General features: G+C 44.0%; 1 pseudogene; it reads left to right on the top strand.

The window, feature by feature from the left end:
- Window positions 1-2,180: 2,180 nt before the first annotated feature.
- Window positions 2,181-18,684, top strand: LOC148152018 (polymeric immunoglobulin receptor-like; annotated as a pseudogene).
- The last annotated feature ends 430 nt before the right edge of the window (window positions 18,685-19,114 follow it).

The following is a 19,114-nucleotide window of genomic DNA, read 5'->3' as shown; positions in this document are numbered from 1 at the left end:
TCAGGCCATTCATAAGAGGGAGATCAGGAAGTTAAAGAAAGGATATGGGTAGCCTCGGCAAATAAGGTTAAAGGTAATCCAAAGGGATTCTATAAGTACATTAAGACCAAGACAGCAACAAGAGATAGAGTGTAAGTCTCCTTAAAAAACAAAGAGATTGCCTTTGCAATGGCGGAATGGGGGAAAATTACAGGCCATGAGTTTAGAGAGTGTGTTACAGCCCAATTCTGCTGTACTGATGGCCCACAGTGTCTCAGGGATCCCAGTGTTGACTTGCTCAATCTGTTCAAAGACTATCCCATTTAACACAGGGCTAGTGCGATACATGATGGGGATATACCTCAATGTGATGATGGGACTTTGTCTCCACAGGACTGTGTGGTAGTTACTCCTCCCAATCCTATAATAGGCAGATAGACGGCTGAGGACAAGGTCAAGCTTTTTTCTCTTGTTGGTTCCCTCACCCCCCGCCACAGACCCAGTCCAAGAGCTATGTCATTTCAGATTCCACCAGCTCAGGCAGTAGTAAAACTGCTGAGTCTGTCTTGGTGTTCGACAGTGACGTCTCCCACCCAGAGTACATTCTGTGCCAGTGTTGACCTCAGTGCTTCCTCCAAGTGGTGATAAACATGATCAGAAGCCTGGGAGTGGGGGGATTGTGGCAGTGGGTAGTCATCCGGAGATTTCCTTGCTCATGTTGACCTGATGCCATCGGACTTCATGATAATGTTTTGAGTTAAGAAAGTTCTGCTTTGCAACTGCTGTCTGATTGGTTGAACTGTGCTGTTACAAAGCTATACGTTCCTGAAGTATCTGAAAGTGTAAAGTATCTAGAGCCTACAGAGAGAAAGCAGTCAGCTCTGCCTCTCCCCCATCACTGTAGAGAAAAGCAGAGAAAACACAAGTAATCTGAAAAGAAAAGTTCTGAGTTCACCTGATTGGCCGTTGGGTTTGAAGTATGCCCATCACGTCCAGAACACAGCATCTCATTGCCGCGAAACAACACAAGGACTGTGAGAGAGAGCGATCCTTCCATCTTGTGGTCAGGACTTTTATTTTCAGGACTTATACACTGACTAGTGAGGTACTGGGGAGTGTTGCCAAACAAAGAGACCTTGGTGTGCAGGTTCATTGTTCTTTGAAAGTGGAGTCAAAGGGTAGACTGGTTAATGAAGGAAGCATTTGGTAAACTCACTTTTATTGTTGAATGCACTGAGTATAGGAATGAGGAGGTCTTGTCATGGCTGTACAGGTTGCTGGTTAGACCACTTTTGGAATACTGCATTCATCTCTGGCCTCCCTGCTGTAGGAAAGATGTTGAGAAACTCAAAAGGGTTCAGAAAAGATATTCCGGATATCTGATGGGCATGGACAAGTTGGACTGAAGGGTCTGGTTCTATGCTGCACATACCTATAACTTTCCTTTCACATTTTGTACTGGTTTCATCCAAACTCAGTGTCTCCCTTTGCCATTGATGTGGGAGTTTCAGAGTTGAATCTGTTGCTGTGGGACTGGAGTCACATGCAGGTCAGAGTGGGTAAGGACGGTATTTCCCTTTTCTAAAGAACATCAGTGAACCAGATGGATTTTTTCCAACAATTGATCATGGTTTCATGGTTCCCATTAGACTGGTGTTTAATTCCTGATGTAATAACTGAATTGAATTTCCAGCAGCTGCCATGGTGGGAACTGAAACTCTGTCCCCAGTGTATTGGATTGCTCATGAATTTTCATTACTATTTGTTCACTACCTCTCATTATAGCTGCGAACCCTGTTCTCACTAAATAACACACTCAGAATAGAGTCTCCAAGTTGCAGTTCCACACACTGATGTCTGACCCAGTGCTGTGTTCATATCCTCTCTCTCCCTGTCTTTCGCCTCACAGTGGTTTCTGCTAAGGGTGAGAACATAGAACATAGAACATTACAGCGCAGTACAGGCCCTTCGGCCCTCGATGTTGCGCCGACCAGTCATACCAATCTGAAGCCCATCTAACCTACACTATTCCATGTACGTCCATATGTTTGTCCAATGACGACTTAAATGCACTTCAAGCAGGCGAATCTACTACCGTTGCAGGCAAAGCATTCCATACCCTTACTCCTCTCGGAGTAAAGAAACTACCTCTGACATCTGTCCTATACCTATCACCCCTCAATTTAAAGCTATGCCCCCTCATGCTCGCCGTCACCATTCTTGGAAAAAGGCTTTCCCTGTCCACCCTATTTAACCCTCTGATTATCTTTTATTTCTCTATTAAGTCCCCTCTCAACCTTCTTCTCTCTAACAAAAACAGCCTCAAATCCCTCAGCCTTTCCTCGTAAGACCTTCCCTCCATCCCAAGCAACATTCTAGTAAACTTCCTCTGCACCCTTTCCAAAGCTTCCACATCCTTCATATAATGTGGTGACCAGAATTGTACACAATACGCCAAGTGCGGCCGCACCAGAGTTTTGTACAGCTGTAGCATAACCTCATAGCTCCGGAAATCGATCCCTCTATTAATAAAAGCTAAAACACTGTATGCCTTCTTAACAACCATGTCAACCTGGGTGGCAAGTTTCAAGGATCTGTGTACATGGACACCGAGATCTCTCTGCTCATCTGCACTACCAAGAATCTTACCATTAGCCCAGTACTTTGCATTCCGGTTACTCCAACCAAAGTGAATCACCTCACATTTGTCCACATTAAACTCCATTTGCCACCTCTCAGCCCAGCTCTGTAACTTATCTATGTGTTTCTATCATCTACAACATCCTTCGTCACTATCCACAACTCCACCGACCTTAGTGTCATCTGCGAATTTACTAACCCACCCTTCCACGCACTCATCCAGGTCATTTGTAAAAATGACGAACAGCAGTGGACCCAACACCGACCCTTGCGGTACACCACTAGTAACTGGACTCCAGGATGAACATTTCCCATCAGCCACCACCTTCTGTCTTCTTTCAGCAAGCCATTTACTGATCCAAACAGCTTTATCTCCCACAATTCCATTTCTCCGCATTTTGTGCAATAGCCTACTGTGGGGAATCTTATCGAACGCTTTGCTGAAATCCATATACACCACATCAACCGGTTTACTCTCATCTACCTGTTTGGTCACCTTCTCCAAGAACTCAATAAGGTTTGTGAGGCACGACCTACTCTTCACAAAACCGTGATGACTATTCCGAATCAAATTATTCTTTTCTAGATGATATCAATCCTATCTCTTATAACCTTTTTCAACACTTTACCAACAACTGAAGTAAGGCTCACTGGTCTATAATTACCAGGGTTGTCTCTACTCCCCTTCTTGAATGGGTGAACCATATTTGCTATCCTCCAGTCTTCTGGCACTATTCCTGTAGACAATGATGATTTAAAGAACAATGTCAAATGCTCGACAATCTCCTCCCTGGCTTCCCAGAGGATCCCAGGATAAATCCCATCCGTCCCGGGGGACTTAACTATTTTCACACTCTGCAGGATTGCTAATACCCCTTCCTTGTGAACCTCAATCCCACCTAATTCCTGAAGAAGGGCCTGTGCCCGAAACGTCGAATCTCCTGTTCCCTGGATGCTGCCTGACCTGCTGTGCTGTTCCAGCAATAAAGTTTCAACTTTGATCTCCAGCATCTGCAGACCTCACTTTCTCCTCAATCCCACCTAGCCTAGTAGCCTGTATCTCAGTATTCTCCTTGACAACATTGTCATTTTCTAGAGAGAATACTGTCGAAAAATATTCATTTAGTTCTTCCCCTATCTCCTCTGACTCCACACACAACTTCCCACTACTGTCCTTGGTTGGCCCTTGATTGGTCAATGACAGTCGTGGATGGAGTGGGGGCTGAGGAAGGAGGCTCCGCTGTCTTACCCTGCAGCTTCACCCACCCTGACACTCACCTCACACTCACCAGCTCCATCATATGGATTAAATCTGGCACAGGTGCTATCTTTACCTGTATATATCCTGATCCAGACCATTCCCAGGGTGAGCTGTGTGAGAATGTGATACAGCGGGATTCAGATTCATGGGGAGCATCAGCAACAACGATGTCTCAATAATGATGGTGGGACTGAGCCAGGAGGATGCTGGTCCCTATCAGTGTCGTGTGGAGCTCAATATTGATAGTTTTCAAACAACGCCTCCAACAACGCAGGAAGTTGAAGGTAAGGAACAATGTTTGAGTGGTGTCACTGTCCCAATGGCACAATGGAAACAGGGTCCACCTGGACCGGGAGCTCTCGGGTTGGCTCCTTCTCTTGGGCTCTTTCAGTTGGTCTCAGGCAGGAGACAGTGAGAAGGAGAGAGAGAGAGAGATGAGGCTGGGATTTATGGACCATTCCATCACTGTGTCTGAAACTTCCCACAGTCTCCCATCAACTGGCTAATTTGTTGTGTTCAAACTGGCTTCAGTGTTCTGAGGTAGGGACCAGAGAAAACATCACCAAGGATGCAAGCTCCAAGATCCACCTGGTTCCATGTTCCCTATGGGCAATATGGAGCCAATAACAGGGATCTCAAGGAGGGATCTGGATAAAGGAAGTCGGTGGTCAGAGTGCATCGGTTTTTGAAGATGTCAGGACATGTTTGAGAATGTGGTTGGAAAAGCAAATGGGATTTCCAGGTTTCAGAAATGGAAGTGTTGAGAACTGAGGCAGGGAGCCCATAAGACATAGGAACAGAAGAAGGCCATTCAGCCCATTGAGTCTGTTCCACATTCAATGAGATCATGACTGAGATGATAAACGTCAATTCCCCATTCTTGCTTTATCTTCACAAACCTCGATTCCGTGAATGATTAAACATTTGTCTATCTCAGCCTTGGCTATACTTAATGACCCAACATTAACTGCTGTCTGTGGTAAAGTAGTCCAGAGATTCACTACCCTCTTAGAGAAAACTTTCCTCTCATCTGAAATGTGTAACCCCTCATTCTGAGCTGATGCCCTCTGTTCCTGACAAGGGGGACAACCACGCTGCACCCACCTTATCAAGCACCCGAAGCATCTTTAATGTCTCAATGTGGTCACTTGTCATTCTTCTGTAATCCATCAAGCACAGGCTCAATCTTGTCAAACGCTGCCCATAAGACAGCCCCTCCCTACCTGGCATCAACTAATTGAATCTTCTCTGGACTGCCTCCAATGCCAGTTTCTCTTTCCTTTGATAAGGGACCAAAACTATCCACAATATTCCAGCTGTGAGCTAACTAGTGTCTGGTAAAACCTCCCCACTTTAAAATTCTATTCCATTTGAAATAAAGGTCAGCATTCCATTGACCTTCCCTACTCTCTGCTGAATGTTTTTGTGAAACTTCCATATTCTTCTGTTGTGTAACTTTCTGCAGGCTTTCTCTGTTTCACTAATATTCAGCCTCTCTATTCTTTGTGCCAAATGTATAACCTTACATTTTCCATATTATATTCCAACTGCCAAGTTTTTCCCACTTATTTAACCTGTCGACATCTCTCTGCAGCTTCTTTATTTCATCCTCATCACTTGCCTTCTCACCTACATTTTTGTCATCAGCAAACTTGGCTCCAGTACATTCACTGACCTCGTCCAAATCATTAATGTATATTTTAATAAATGTGGCCTCATCTCAGATCCTGTGATACACCACTAATTACAGTTTGCTGGCTGGATACCACTCCCGTCTTATCCCAACTCTCTGTTTTCTAACAGTTAGTCAATTCTCTCTCCATGTTCGTATACTACCACCAGCACCATAGAATCTAATCGCATTAAGGAGTTTAATGTGTTGCACCTTTTGAAATATATTTTAAAAACATATGAAACATCCACCGATTCCCCTTTATCTATCCAACTTGTCACCACCTCAAAGAATTCAAGATAATTTCCCCTTTATGAAGTCATGTTGACTCTGCTTGCTCATATTATACATTTCTAAATGTTCTGCCAAGACATCCTTAGTTTTGATCTCACATTTTCCCAATAACAGTCATTAGCTAGTTGCTCTACAGAGTCATAGAGATGTTCAGCACGAAAACAGACCCTTCGGTCCAACTCATCCATGCTGACCAGATTTCCTAAATTAATCTCGTCCCTTTTGCCAGTGCTTGGGCCATGTCTCTCTAAACCCTTCCTATTCATATACCTATCCAGATGCCTTTTAAATTTTGTAATTGTACCAGCCTCCACCACTTCGTCTGACATCTCATTCCATACACGCACCACCTTCAGCGTGAAAAAGTTGCCCCTTATGTCCATTTTAAATGTTTCCCCTCTCAGCCTAAACTTATGCCCTCTCGTTCTAAACTTTCCCACACCAGGAAAAAGGCCTTGTCTATTTCCCTGATGAGATTGCCAAGACTATGCCGTGGAAATGCTTAATTTGCTTCAAACACAGCACTTGGAGCAACATATCTGATGGAAAGTTATTGGCCTGAAATGTTAACTCTGTTTCTGACTCCACATAGGATGCCAGACCTGCTGAGTTTCTCCAGCACCTTCTTTTTATTTCCAATTTTCTGCATCCCCATTTTTTCACTTTCATTTTTGCTGATGTATTTATCTCAAATTACGCCCCCAATTCTCACTCTCCTTCTCCCAATTTGCACGGCATTCCATCATGTATTGTAGGAGAAAGTGAGGACTGCAGATGCTGGAGATCAGAGCTGAAAATGTGTTGCTGGAAAAGCGCAGCAGGTCAGGCAGCATCCAAGGAGCAGGAGAATCGACGTTTCGGGCATGAGCCCTTCTTCAAGAAGAAGATTCCTGAAGAAGGGCTCATGCTCAAAACGTCGATTCTCCTGCTCCTTGGATGCTGCCTGACCTGCTGCGCTTTTCCAGCAACGCATCATGTATTGTACTCAGCTATCCACACAGTGACCTTCAGAAGTCTAACCAGATGTTTGTTACTGTAGTTGATGGAAACCTTGTCGCAATGTCCCAGTAAACTATATCCAGCCTGCTGCCTGATGCAGTCCCTTCTTTTTTCCTGCCATCTTGAAAGGAAACATCCGCCATCCCCAGTGAGACCACATTGCTTCAGAACTCCAAGTGATGGACACATTGGGTAAGTTTGTTTTCTGTCTCCTTTCCTTGAAACACAAGAGTGTTACTTTGGGAGATTTCCAATTCTCTGGGACCTTTCCAAAGATTCTTGGAAGTTTAACACCTGTGTGTTTATTGTCTCTTCAATAACTTCCTTTAATACTCTAGATTCATCCAGTCAGGTCCAGGGGACCAATTGGTCTTTAACTCCATCAGTTTCCTTCGCGGTTTTTCTGTCATGATAGTTATTAGACATAGAGACATATACAGCATGGAAACAGACCCTTCAGCCCAACTCATCCCCGGCAACCAGATATCCTAATTAATCCAGTCTCATTTGATAGCACTTGGCCCATTTCCTTCTAAACCCTCCTATTCATACAGGCATCACCCTCTGCATGTAAAAGGTCCCATTTAAATCTTTCCCCTATCCCTTAAACCTCTGCCCTCTAGTTTTGGACTCCCGTACCCTGGGGAAAAGACCTTGACTATTCACCCCATCCATGCCCCACATGATTTTATGAACTTCTAAAAGCTCAGCCCTCAGCCTCTGATGCACCAGGGGAAACAGCCCAAACCTATCCAGTCTATCCCTATATTCAAACACTCCAACCCTGGCAACATCCTTCCATATACTTCCTGAACCTTTTTGAATTTCACAAAGTCTTTCCGATAGCAGGGAGACTAAAAGTGAATGCAGTATTTCAAAAGTGGCCTAGCCAGTGTCCTGTTGAGTAACAACATGACCTCCCAACTCTTACACTCAATGCACTGACCAAGAAAGGCAAGCATACCAAACACCCTCTTCAGTCCCCTGTCTACCTGTGACTCCACTTTCAAAGAACAAGACCTCTTTGTTCAGCAACACTCCCCAGGACCTTATCACTGAGTGTATAAGGCCTGCACTGATTTGCCCGACTAAAAGGTAACATCTCACATTCTTCTAAATTAAACTGTATCTGCCATTCCTCAGCCCATCGTCCCATCTGATCAAAGTCCTGTTGCACTCTGAGATAACCTTCTTTGCTGTTCAGTATACCACCGATTTTGGTGTCATCTGCAAACGTACTAAACATAGCTCCTGTATTCAAATCCAAATCATTGATACAATCGTGGAACATGAAGCTGTCAGTCCTGATCATCCCTGCGCTATGTTTCTGTAATAGCTGTGATATCCCAGTCTCATCTTCCCAACCATGCCCTGAGTTCATCTGCCTCACATCTCAGTCTGCTTACATTGTAATAAGTGCATGCTAATTGATCAGTTCGATCTTGTTCTCTGCTTTGCTCCTGCCTGCACTGACTACTTGACTTGTTCCTTTTCCCAAGTGCACCATCTCAGAATGATCCCTTTTCTCACTATCACCCTGCAATCCCCCACAACCCTCACCTTTCACTTCCATCCTGGTTGGCTCCAGTAAATCTCTCCTTCCTGTACAGCTTCAACTCGTCTTTCTTATAAAGGACACTTCTACCCCAGAAGAGATTCTAATGATCTGAAAGTTTGTATTCTCCCCTGTACCAGCTTCTCAGCCAATCATTTATCTGCTTTATCCTCCTATTCGTAGGATCACTTGCACGTGGTACCAGGAATAATCCAAATATTACTGCACTCAAGGACCTACTTTTTAGTCTCCTGCCTATCTTACTATATTCTCTCCTCACAATCCAATCTTTTTCTCTTCCTATCTCATTGGTTCTAATGTGTACAACAACCTCCTGTTGGTCTCCCCCTTCCCTTTAAGAATATTCTGCACCCTCTCCGAGACAGTCTTGACCTTGGCACTGAGGAGGCAAGACACCATTCTGATATCTCACTGCAGCCCACTGAAACGACTATCTGTGCCTCTGACTGGAGACTCACTTGGAACTTGACCTACCCCCCGTTACAGTCGAGCCAGTCTCAGTCCCAGAAAGTTGGCTGTCCGTGCTGCTTCCTCTGAGAGCCCATCACTCCCTACAATTTCCAAAACAGCATACTTGTATTTATTGTATTTATTCTTGTCCTTTTGCCCTTGAATAGTTATTAAGTTTGGGATGCTTTTCATGCCTTTTACTGTGGAAACTGCTAAAAATGATTTATTCAGCTCCTCTCCCATTTCTTGTTCCTGATGATTATTTCCCAGACCTTACTCTCGAAGGGGTCTGTGGTCACTCTGGCCCTTTTCTTCCTTTTTAGATATTTGCTCTCTCGCACGCTCTCTCTCTCTCTCATGATTTTACTTGCAAGTTTACACTCAGAGTGTATTTTCTCTGACTTTATTATAATTTGGTCATCTTTTGTTGGTTGTTAAAATTTCTTTGGTTTACCATTAGTATTTGTCACGTTATATGTTCCTTCTTTCAACTCGATACTATACTGAACTTCCCTGGTTAACCCTGATTGGCTTATCCACTTCCCAGAATGCTTCTTCTCACTGGATTGTCCCTTTGCTGTGGAGCCATGAACTATTTTGTTCCAAGTCTGCGTTGTTCCTCAGCTGTTTTTGCTGCTATCCTGCTCCTACAGCTCACTCCAGCCAGTTCTGCCCTCATTCCCTTCAATAAGCTCAGCACAGTTACTGCCAACTAAAGCTCCTCCCCCTCAAACTGAGTATTAAATTCTATCGTTTTATGGTGACAGATTCCAGGGTATTTCTCACTCTGGCATTGTTTATTAAACCTGAATCATGACACATCACCAAACCCAAACTAGCCTGATCCCTGGTTGGATCTACAGAACATTGTTCTCAGAGACTGCCTTCAATATGTCTCTGAATTCTTCCTCATGGCTCCCTCTGCTAATCTGACTATCCCAATATGCATGAAGATTAAAGTCACCCATGATTAATGTACTGCTTCTGTTACATGCCCTTTACTATCTGCTGATTTATTCCCGTCCCCACTGTGACAATACTGCTCCTTTGACAAGGATATTCTGTCCTTGGTTTTTTGAGAGGGGTTGTAAACAGAGAAGTTTTAGGGCCTATTTGATTATACATAACAGATACTGCCTCAGAAATCAGCCTTTCAATTTAAAACAGAAAAGAATTATGCAATGAAAGGGAAGTCGCCAGTTATTCCAGCTCAGCTTTTTCTGGTTTGGTTTGGTTTAGCAAGCAGTCAGTTTTATGAGGTTGCTGGACAAAGAAACAGCTCCATGTTGATCCTCTCTCTCCCTCTCTCTCTCTCTGACATCTCTCCTGTGTGAACCAGTGTTTGATTGTAGTTTTTTTGCCAAGAGAGTGTTCATGGGGACGTTTCAAGTATTTGGAACAGCATCATTCAGTTGCAATCGAGGCGATTGGGTTTTTAAATAATTCTGGGATTCTAAATGTGTTTTTCTTTTGTTCGTGTGTAAATAAATACTGTTTTCTTTAAAAGTGAGTGGTTGGGCCAGCTGCATCTCTCCTGGATTATCCAATCGACATTTGTTTAAAACAACTCAATAAGTTAGGGTCTGGGCGAAGTTCCTGAAATGTTTTGAGGGGGTGTGGCCTGGTCCATGACACCCACCATATAGCTACTGCTATGGGTCCTATGGATTACTCCCACAACATCTTATTGCCGTTTTTGTTCCTTATGGAAGGAACCATATGGAAGGCTGATCCATACAATGATAGAATTAGACAGGATGGAAGAGGCCCTTGAGCCCATGCATTCTACACCAACAAAAACATCGCTCTAAGTCTGAAACCGTCCAACTTTCCAGCGTTTGCTCCATAGCCTTGTATGTTACATAGAACACAGAACAGCACAGTACAGGCCCTTCAGCCCACGATGTTGTGCTGAGCATTTATCTTAATCTTGGATCAAAATATCCTCCACACCCTCAATCTTCTGCCATTCTTGCGTTTGTCTAACAGTCGCTGGAATATCCCTAATGTTTCTGACTTTACTACCACTGCCTTCCACATATCCACGAGTCTCTGCATAAATAAACTACCTCTGACATCTCCCCTATACCTCCCTCCAATCACCTTAAAATGATGACCCCTTGTGACAGCCATTTCTGCCTTGAGAAGAGTCTCTGGCTATCTACTCTATCTATGCCTCTCATTACCTTGTATATCTCTATCAAGTCACCTCTCTTCCTGCTTCTCTCCAGTGCAAAAAGCCCTCGCTCACCCAACCTCTCTTCATAAGACAAGTCGTCCAATCCAGGGTGTATCCTGGCAAATCTCCTCTGCATCCTCTCTAAAGCATCTACATCCTTCCAGTAATGAGGCAACCCAGAACTGGACATAATATTCCAAGTATGGTCTAACCAGGATTTTATAGAGCTGCAGCAAAACCTTGCGACTCTTAAACTCAACTCCCTCCGTTAATGAAAGCCAAAACACCATCCGCCTTCTTCACAATGCTATCAACTTGGGTGGCAACATTGAGGGATCTCTGGACATGGACCCCAAGATTCTCTGTTCCTCCACACTGTCAAGAATCCTGTCTTTAACCTTGTATTCAGCATTCAAAGTCGAACTTTCAAAATGCACCACTTCGCATTTATTCAGGTTGAACTCCATCTGCCACTTCTCAGCCCAGATCTGCATCTGTCAATGGCTTGTTGTAGCCTCCAACAGCACTCTACACTCACTACAACACCACCGGCATTGGTAAACCTACTAACCAACCCTGATACGTCTTCGTTCATGTCATTTATAAAAACTACAAAGAGCAGAGGCCCAAGAACAGATCCCTGTGGAACACCACTGGTCACTGGCTTCTCGGTGGAATACTTTCCATTCACTACCACTTGCTGTCTTCATTCAGCGAGCCAATTTTGTATCCAGACAGCCACATTTCCCTGTATCTCATACCTCCTAACTGTCTGAATTAATCGACTATCAAATACCTTACTGAAATCCATTAACACCACATCCACTGCTCGACCTTCATCAATTTATCTCATCACATCCTCAAAGAACCCAATCAGGCTTGTGAGGCATCACCTGCCCCTCACAAAGCCACGCTGACAATCTTTAACCAAACTATGTTCTTCCAAATAGTCCTAAATCCTTTCCAGTAAGTTGCTTACCACAGACGTCAGACTGACAGGTTTGTAATTCCCAGAGATTTTTCTATTCCTTTTCTTGAATAGAGGAACAACATTCGCCTCCCTCCAATCATCCATTACTACTCCCATGGAGAGTGAGGATTCAGAGATCAATCTCATTCCTTGTTTCCCGTAGTAACCTTGGATATATCTGATCTGGCCCTGGACACTTATCTCTCTTGATGCTTCCCAGAATTTCTAGCACATCCACTTTCTTAACATCAATCTGCTCAAGCCTATTAACCTGGTCCATGGTGTTCTCATTATCAACAAGGTGCCTATATCGAGTGAATACTGAAGCAAAAAACTCATTTAGGGCCTCCCCTACCTCCTCAGACTCCAGGCACAAATTCCCTCCACTATCCCTGATTGGCCCTACCCTCTCTCTGGTCATTCTCCTATTCCTCATCTAAATATAGAATGCCTTTGTGTTTTCTCTAATCCTTCCCACCAAAGCTTTTTTGTGCCGCCTCCTAATTCTCTTCAGTCCATTTTTGAGTTCTTCCCTAGCTACCCTGTAATCCTCGAAAGCTGTGCCAGATCCTTGCTTCCTCAACCTTACATAAGCTTCCTTCTTCCTCTTGATGAGAAGCTCCTCTTCTCTTGTCATCCAAGGCTCCTTCACCTTACCATTCTTTGCCTGTCTCATTAGGACAAAGTTATCCAACACTCGCAACAAGTGCTCCTTAAAGAGCCTCCACATTTCTGTTGTGCATTTCCTTTAGAACAGGTGCATCGAGAATGTGAGAGAGAAATGTTTACGCAGTGAGTGCTGACAACTGACAGTCACCAACATCAGCAGAGGGGCGTGTGGAGACAGTCATTGATTTCAGAATTAAACCTGATAGGCCCTTGAAGGAAGTGAACTGGCAGGGCTTGGAGGGTGAATCCAGCAGATGAGTGGGTCTCACCTGGATTGTTCCATGTGGAGCTAACCAGGACCCAGTGGGTTAAATGACCTCCTTCTTGTCGTCAATCCAATAATTGGCATTGACTGAGGACAAGACAGGGCAAGTACCTTCCAATCCCTTACTGAGTGAGCACATTGTGGAACTTCAGGTCTCATTGGCCGAGAATATGTGAAGTGCCACCTCCCTACCTCTCATTGGCTGAGAATGTCAGAGTGTTGTTACCTTCCCATCCTGATTGGTTCAGAGCCAGTTGGGGGCTGCTCATTGCTGAAGATTGAGAAATGACTTTATTGAAACTTGCAAGATCCTGAGGGGTCTTGAGGGAGTAGATGCTGAGAGGATGTGGGTGAATCTGAAACTCATTTCACATTAGGATGGAGATCGAGAGAGATTCCTCCTTTCCGAGGATGATTAATTTATAAAGCTGGTACAGCATGGAGCTAATTCCTCCCCCTGCCTCCCCAAGCATCCCAACACCACCATCCCCTAAAACTCATAGAAGTGGTCGGTGCTGAGGGAAATCTTCAACAGACCTCAATCGAACTGTGTTCATGACATAGGTTATGGTTGGGAATTAGTGAAAGACTATGTTCAGGTTAATATCAGGAATGTTCACCTTCACACAGACACCTGTTCAATCATTGGAATGGGATTTCAGGACAGAGTGAAGGAGCACAGACTGGAGTATAGGGCTGGGGAATGAAAAACAATCATTTTTAGTGAAGTTGGGAGGGATGTTGGGCCCAGAATGAATGAATTCATGTGGGTTCAGTCCTTTTTCTAATCTGAAAGTATCCCATGAATGAGTAAATCAAAATGAGGGGGTTGAAAGTGAGTGATTTTCATCATGGTGATTCCTCTAGGGAACTATAATAGCCTGTTCCAGACTTGTGAGAAATATGTGTGGGGTGTTTAATTACTCATCTGATTGTGAAGTTGAAAGAAATGGAACAAACTGAATTCAGAACTTCTGGGCACTGACCTCATCCATTCTGATGTTTGTCCTTGCCTCAGCTGCTCAGGGAAATGCCTCAGTGGTGAGTGGGACAGAGGGAGATTCAGTTACTTTACCCTGTATCTTCAGGAGCTGGGACTCCCAAACCCTGACCACTGTTACCTGGATGAGGAAGGAGCCCTATCAACACGTCATTACATTTAGAGCCCAATCACAGGGAACTTGGACAACTGTACACGATGGAAATCGGTATGAGCTCATCGGGAACCCAGAGGAGGGAAATGCCTCAACCTGGATAAACCAGCTGAGAGTGAGGGACAATCACACTTACCTGTGTCTGGTGGAGTACAGATCAGAACCTGATTCTCAGTATCTGATCCAGAAGGAGACTCAGGTGTGGGTTTATGGTAAGAAATCATTGTGGGGGGACAACAATTGATGGTATTATCGATGGATGGTTAATCCAACACCCAGGTAATGTTCTGGGCAGAAGGATTCAAATCCTACCATGGCAGATGTGGAATTCGAAATTATAAAATTCTCAAAGTAAGAGTGAAAAGCTGACTATGTGACCACTGTTTATTGTTGTAAAAACCCATCTGGTTCACTAATGATCTTTTGTGAAGGGAACTTTCATCCTAACCTGGCCTGGCCTACTTGTGACTCCAGACACACAGCAATGTGGTTTATTCTTAACTAATAGGGATGGGTAATAAACGCTGCCCTACCCAATGTCCTTCTCATCCCGTAATTGAATGAATATTAAAAAGTATTCAGTCTGTAGAGGGTGTACAGTGAGACTGTAGCAGGTTATGCAAATGTTTAATGATTTGGTCATTGAAACTAAAATATTAACCCTGTTTCTCTCCGCAGGTGGGGTCTGGCCTGCTGAGTATTTACAGCATTTTGATTTTTATTTCTAATTTCCAACATCTGCAGTATTTTGCATTTGTGTTTGAAATTTGACTTTTTAAACAGTTAATGTAATTTGATGTGTTGATCCTTTTAGGTACATTCTGATGTCAGTATTGAAAGGCATTGACACACTCAGAACATTCAGTCCAATCCCCAAACGATCCAAAGTTAAACTGACAATGAGATCATCTCCTCGAGCAGGAAGGTGCTGCAGACTAATGTGTCCCTCTTGGTTACAATGAAAGTGTTCACACCTTCATCAGGAATAGTTCCATCAGTGCAAGCACATTTCCCCAGTTTCTGTCTGACTGTGTGAGGCATCACAGCCACGTGGGACCTATCCTAACCCTGCATTCACACATGGGTTATAAATGGAGTTGATGGTATAATGCTACTGTCACTGGGTAACTAATCCAGACACTCATGTCTGGGGCCATGAGTTCAAATCCTACCACAGCAGAAGGTGAAAGGTGAATGAAATTTTAAACATTTGGAATTTAAATGAAAAGCTAACCTTATGGTCACATGTGACCACTGTTGATAGTTGGGAAAGCTCATCTGACTCAGTCAGGTCCTTTACAGTATGAAATCTGCCTTCCTTACTTGGTCTGGCCTACATGTAGGGCACAGGACAGGGTGGAATGTTAGATCAGTGCTCAGTAATGGGTGCCCTTGTGTTGGTGAGTCAAGGATGGGTCCAGGAAATACCCTGCAGAATGTTTTAAAGTATCCATCTAACCTTATATTCTGTCACAGAATTAAGCGGTTGCCTCCTTCAGGGGTTGTTCTGATCTGCAATGCACGGCCTGAAAGGCCAATGGAAATAAATTTAATAGAGTGATCTTTCAGGCGATAATTGGGTAAGTATTTGGAGGGGAGCAACTTCCTGGTCTGTGGGAAACAGCAGGTGAGAGTGTTGAACTGGTTTGCTCCATTGCAGAACATCCTGTTTGTACATTTAACCTCTTGCTGTGTAACCCTGCTACAGGTTTCACTGCAGCAACATGGAGGTATTCCTGAATAATGCTGTTCTTGCTGTTTTCCAGTGAAGAGGACTGAGCCCACCACTGTATATCTGCCAGTCATTCCAATGCTTCTCATCCTGCCCATCTGCTTCATAATCTTCATCAACTTCAGGAACAAAGGAGGTGGGTTCATGGAGAATGAGGTTTAATAAAACAGTATGGTTCTGACATAACCAGAGGGAGGGGTGCACAGGAGATGCACCAGGATGTTGCCTGGGATGGAGTTTTCTTGTGAGTGATTTAACATTGGGATGTTTCACAAGGAGATCCATTTAAACCCATTCCATTGAACTCTGATGGATCAATCCCCATTCTCCTCCCATCACTGTTGAATCTCAATGCACTAAAATGTCTTTTCATTCACTCCCATTTGACAGAATCGTAACAAATCACATCTTTTGCATTCATTCCCACTTTGTACAGACTCTCAAACAGAACAGAAAGGAAATTGCAGTTCACCACAATAGTCTTGTGTGCTTTATTGTTCAAGTGGCTTTCGAGAGTTTGCTGGATAAAGGCATAGACATGGTGGCTCAGATAGTCTGAGTAACAGAGCTATATTTGGGGAGGAATGGTAACATGGACTCCTCTTCTGGCCTGTGCAGTGAGTGCAATGTTCAGGCACTGGTCTGTTTTGGGACTGCCCTCATTACCTGTCTTTGCTCTGGCTGAACAAATTGAACAGGCAGGATGTCTTAGGCATATTGAAGGCCTCAGAATCCTGAGCTCAGTTACGTTAGTGCTGAAGACCCTGAGAAGTTTAAGTTCTGATCCTTATCTTCATGGCCTCTCCCTCTGTATCTCTGTCAGTTGTATTTTGGCTTCATAGAGAGAAGTTTTGATACAGGAGCAGGAATGTCTTGCTGTAATTGTACAAGGTCTTGGAGAAACCACACCTGGAGTATTGGGTGCGGTTCTGGTCCCCTTATCTGAGGAAGGATGTTCTGGCATTGGACAGAGTGCAATGAAGGTTTCTCAGACAGACTCCTGGGATTTCAGGGCTGATGTATGAAGAGAGATTGGATCGGTTAGGATGGTATTCACTGGAGTTTGGAAGAATGAGGGGGATCTCAGGGAAATGTGTGAAATTTCAATAAAAGCTGACGAGGTAAATGTAGGAAAGATGTTTCCGATGACCGGGGAGACAAGAACCAATGGTCACTGTCAAAGGATATGGGGTAGGCCATTCAGGATTGACATGGAGAGTAATCCCTTTGGAGTTACTGTGATCCTGTGGAGTTCCCTGCCACAGAAAGCAGTTGAGGCCAAAGCAAGGAATGTTTTTAAGAAGGAGTTAGAGTTCTTGAGGATAAAGGGATGAAAGTGTATGGGGGGAAACATTTCCAATCGTGGAGACAATGTGACAAATTTGTTCATAATTTTACAAAATATTTATGCATCTTTTTTTCTCTTTAGGGTGTTCACAGCAAATCAAGAGTACGACACCTTTGAAAAGGTGAGATAGTCAGTGACTGACACGAGAGTAGTGGTGGAAATGCCCTGAGTCGAGAGTGTGGTGTTGGAAAAGCACCGCAGGTCAGGCAGCATCCGAGGAGCAGGAGGATCTCACTTTCGCTGAGTAGAAATGCTCGAGTTCAGGGTTGTATTGAATATCTCCTTTTCATAGACAAAATGCAGCCTCCTGCCGATGAGCTCCGAATGTGTTTTTTCCTTCTTACAAGTTGCTCAAACAGTCACTGGGAAAGTGGGAGGTAAATGACAGGTAAATAATTTCTGAGCAGAATTGGTCAATTTCTGGCTGTTTGTAAATCTCCAGCTCCAGGTTCATCTGTGGTCTCTCGTCTGCAAATCAATCTACAATTCATCCTTGTGTAAAACGAAAGTGTTCCCCATTTTTCTCACAGTGGTCACTTTGAGTTGTAATGGCTGTTTTATGGAGGGAAAGATTGGAATGTTATCACTTGCAGTGAGTGCTGAGGATAAAAATGACCTTTTTTGTGAATCCTACTTTTTCTCCCTTGCCCTCTGAGCAGCTGAATTTCCACTGGGTGGGAATGTGATTTCCTGATCATCCCCCACTTTCCAAAATTTCCATGCTCTGTAGCAACCTCCAAAGTTACAGCAGATGGGAAGCCCTTGCAGGAATTTTCCCCTCATCTCCAACACCCTCCCTCCCTGCCTTGTAACCAGTTGCTCAAAGCTGACCCTTGGGTGCTTTGGTACATTCTGGTACCAAGGTAGAACTGTTTCTGATGGTGAATTATTCAAGGATGACATGGGTGATTTGTGTCTAAATCTGAACATTTTGTTTATTCATTTACCAGTCGTGAGCATCTCTGATTGGGCCAGCATTGATTACCTGTCTTCAGTTTCCCTTGAGAAGGTGGTGGTGAGCTGCCTTCATGAACTGCTCCAGTCGGTGTTCTGGAAGTAAGAGCCACAGAGCCCTTAGGGAGGGATTTCCAAGATTTTGATCCAGCAACAGTTCCCCACCACCTTCTCATGGACAACTAGGAGCAGCCAGACCGACCCATGACCTGTGAGGGGATAAGCAAAAAGATAGGATTCTTGTTACTGTGACCTGGGATTATTGCCATTAACTTCCTCTGAATATTAATGTTCCTTGTATGTTTTTCAGGAATGATCCAGGGTCATCCAGCATTCCTCAGCCTAATCAGGCCCAGCAGCCGTTGGCCCCAGGTACTGGCGGTACTCGAACTGACCAATCACCATCCATTTCAGACACTGTAACATCGAGTGTGTGAAGCATCAACACAGTGGACAGACATGCAGTGATAGAGTACCACCCTCACTGTACAGCCTGACCACTTTGGACTAACTTTCTTCCCATTCAGTGTGACCCAGTGAAAAGCAGCATGTTTCCCATTGAGAGCATCACTACTTCTCTTTTGGTTTCCTCACTTTTGGTTTGGAACTGTGACTTTAAAGTTGAGAATTAAAGTTTGAAAAACAGGTTGTTTGACGAAAGATGAGAGAAGAAAAGGGAAACATTTGCTGTTGGAATATGGTCTGGAAAAATAATGCAGGTTAATTCAAGGTCATTGTCATTGTCATCGGTGATTACTCACTCATGAGTGTTATCATCTACTGAGGAAATTTGTGCCCGTTTTCATGGGTTCTGTGGGTCCTTGTGTGAATCCTGGAGCCACATCTCCAACCACATATTTGTTGGGTGTTTCCCAGATGTGGAACAAAGAACAAAGAAAATTACAGCACAGGAACAGGCCCTTCAGCCCTCCAAGCCTGTACTGATCCAGATCCTTTGTCTAAACCTGTCAC

The sequence above is a fragment of the Chiloscyllium plagiosum genome, unplaced genomic scaffold, assembly GCF_037043375.1.
Source record: "Chiloscyllium plagiosum isolate Xiang-an unplaced genomic scaffold, Cpla_swu_hap1 HiC_scaffold_2, whole genome shotgun sequence".
Classification (NCBI taxonomy): Eukaryota; Metazoa; Chordata; class Chondrichthyes; order Orectolobiformes; family Hemiscylliidae; genus Chiloscyllium; species Chiloscyllium plagiosum.
This window is presented reverse-complemented; position numbering and strand designations above follow the sequence as displayed.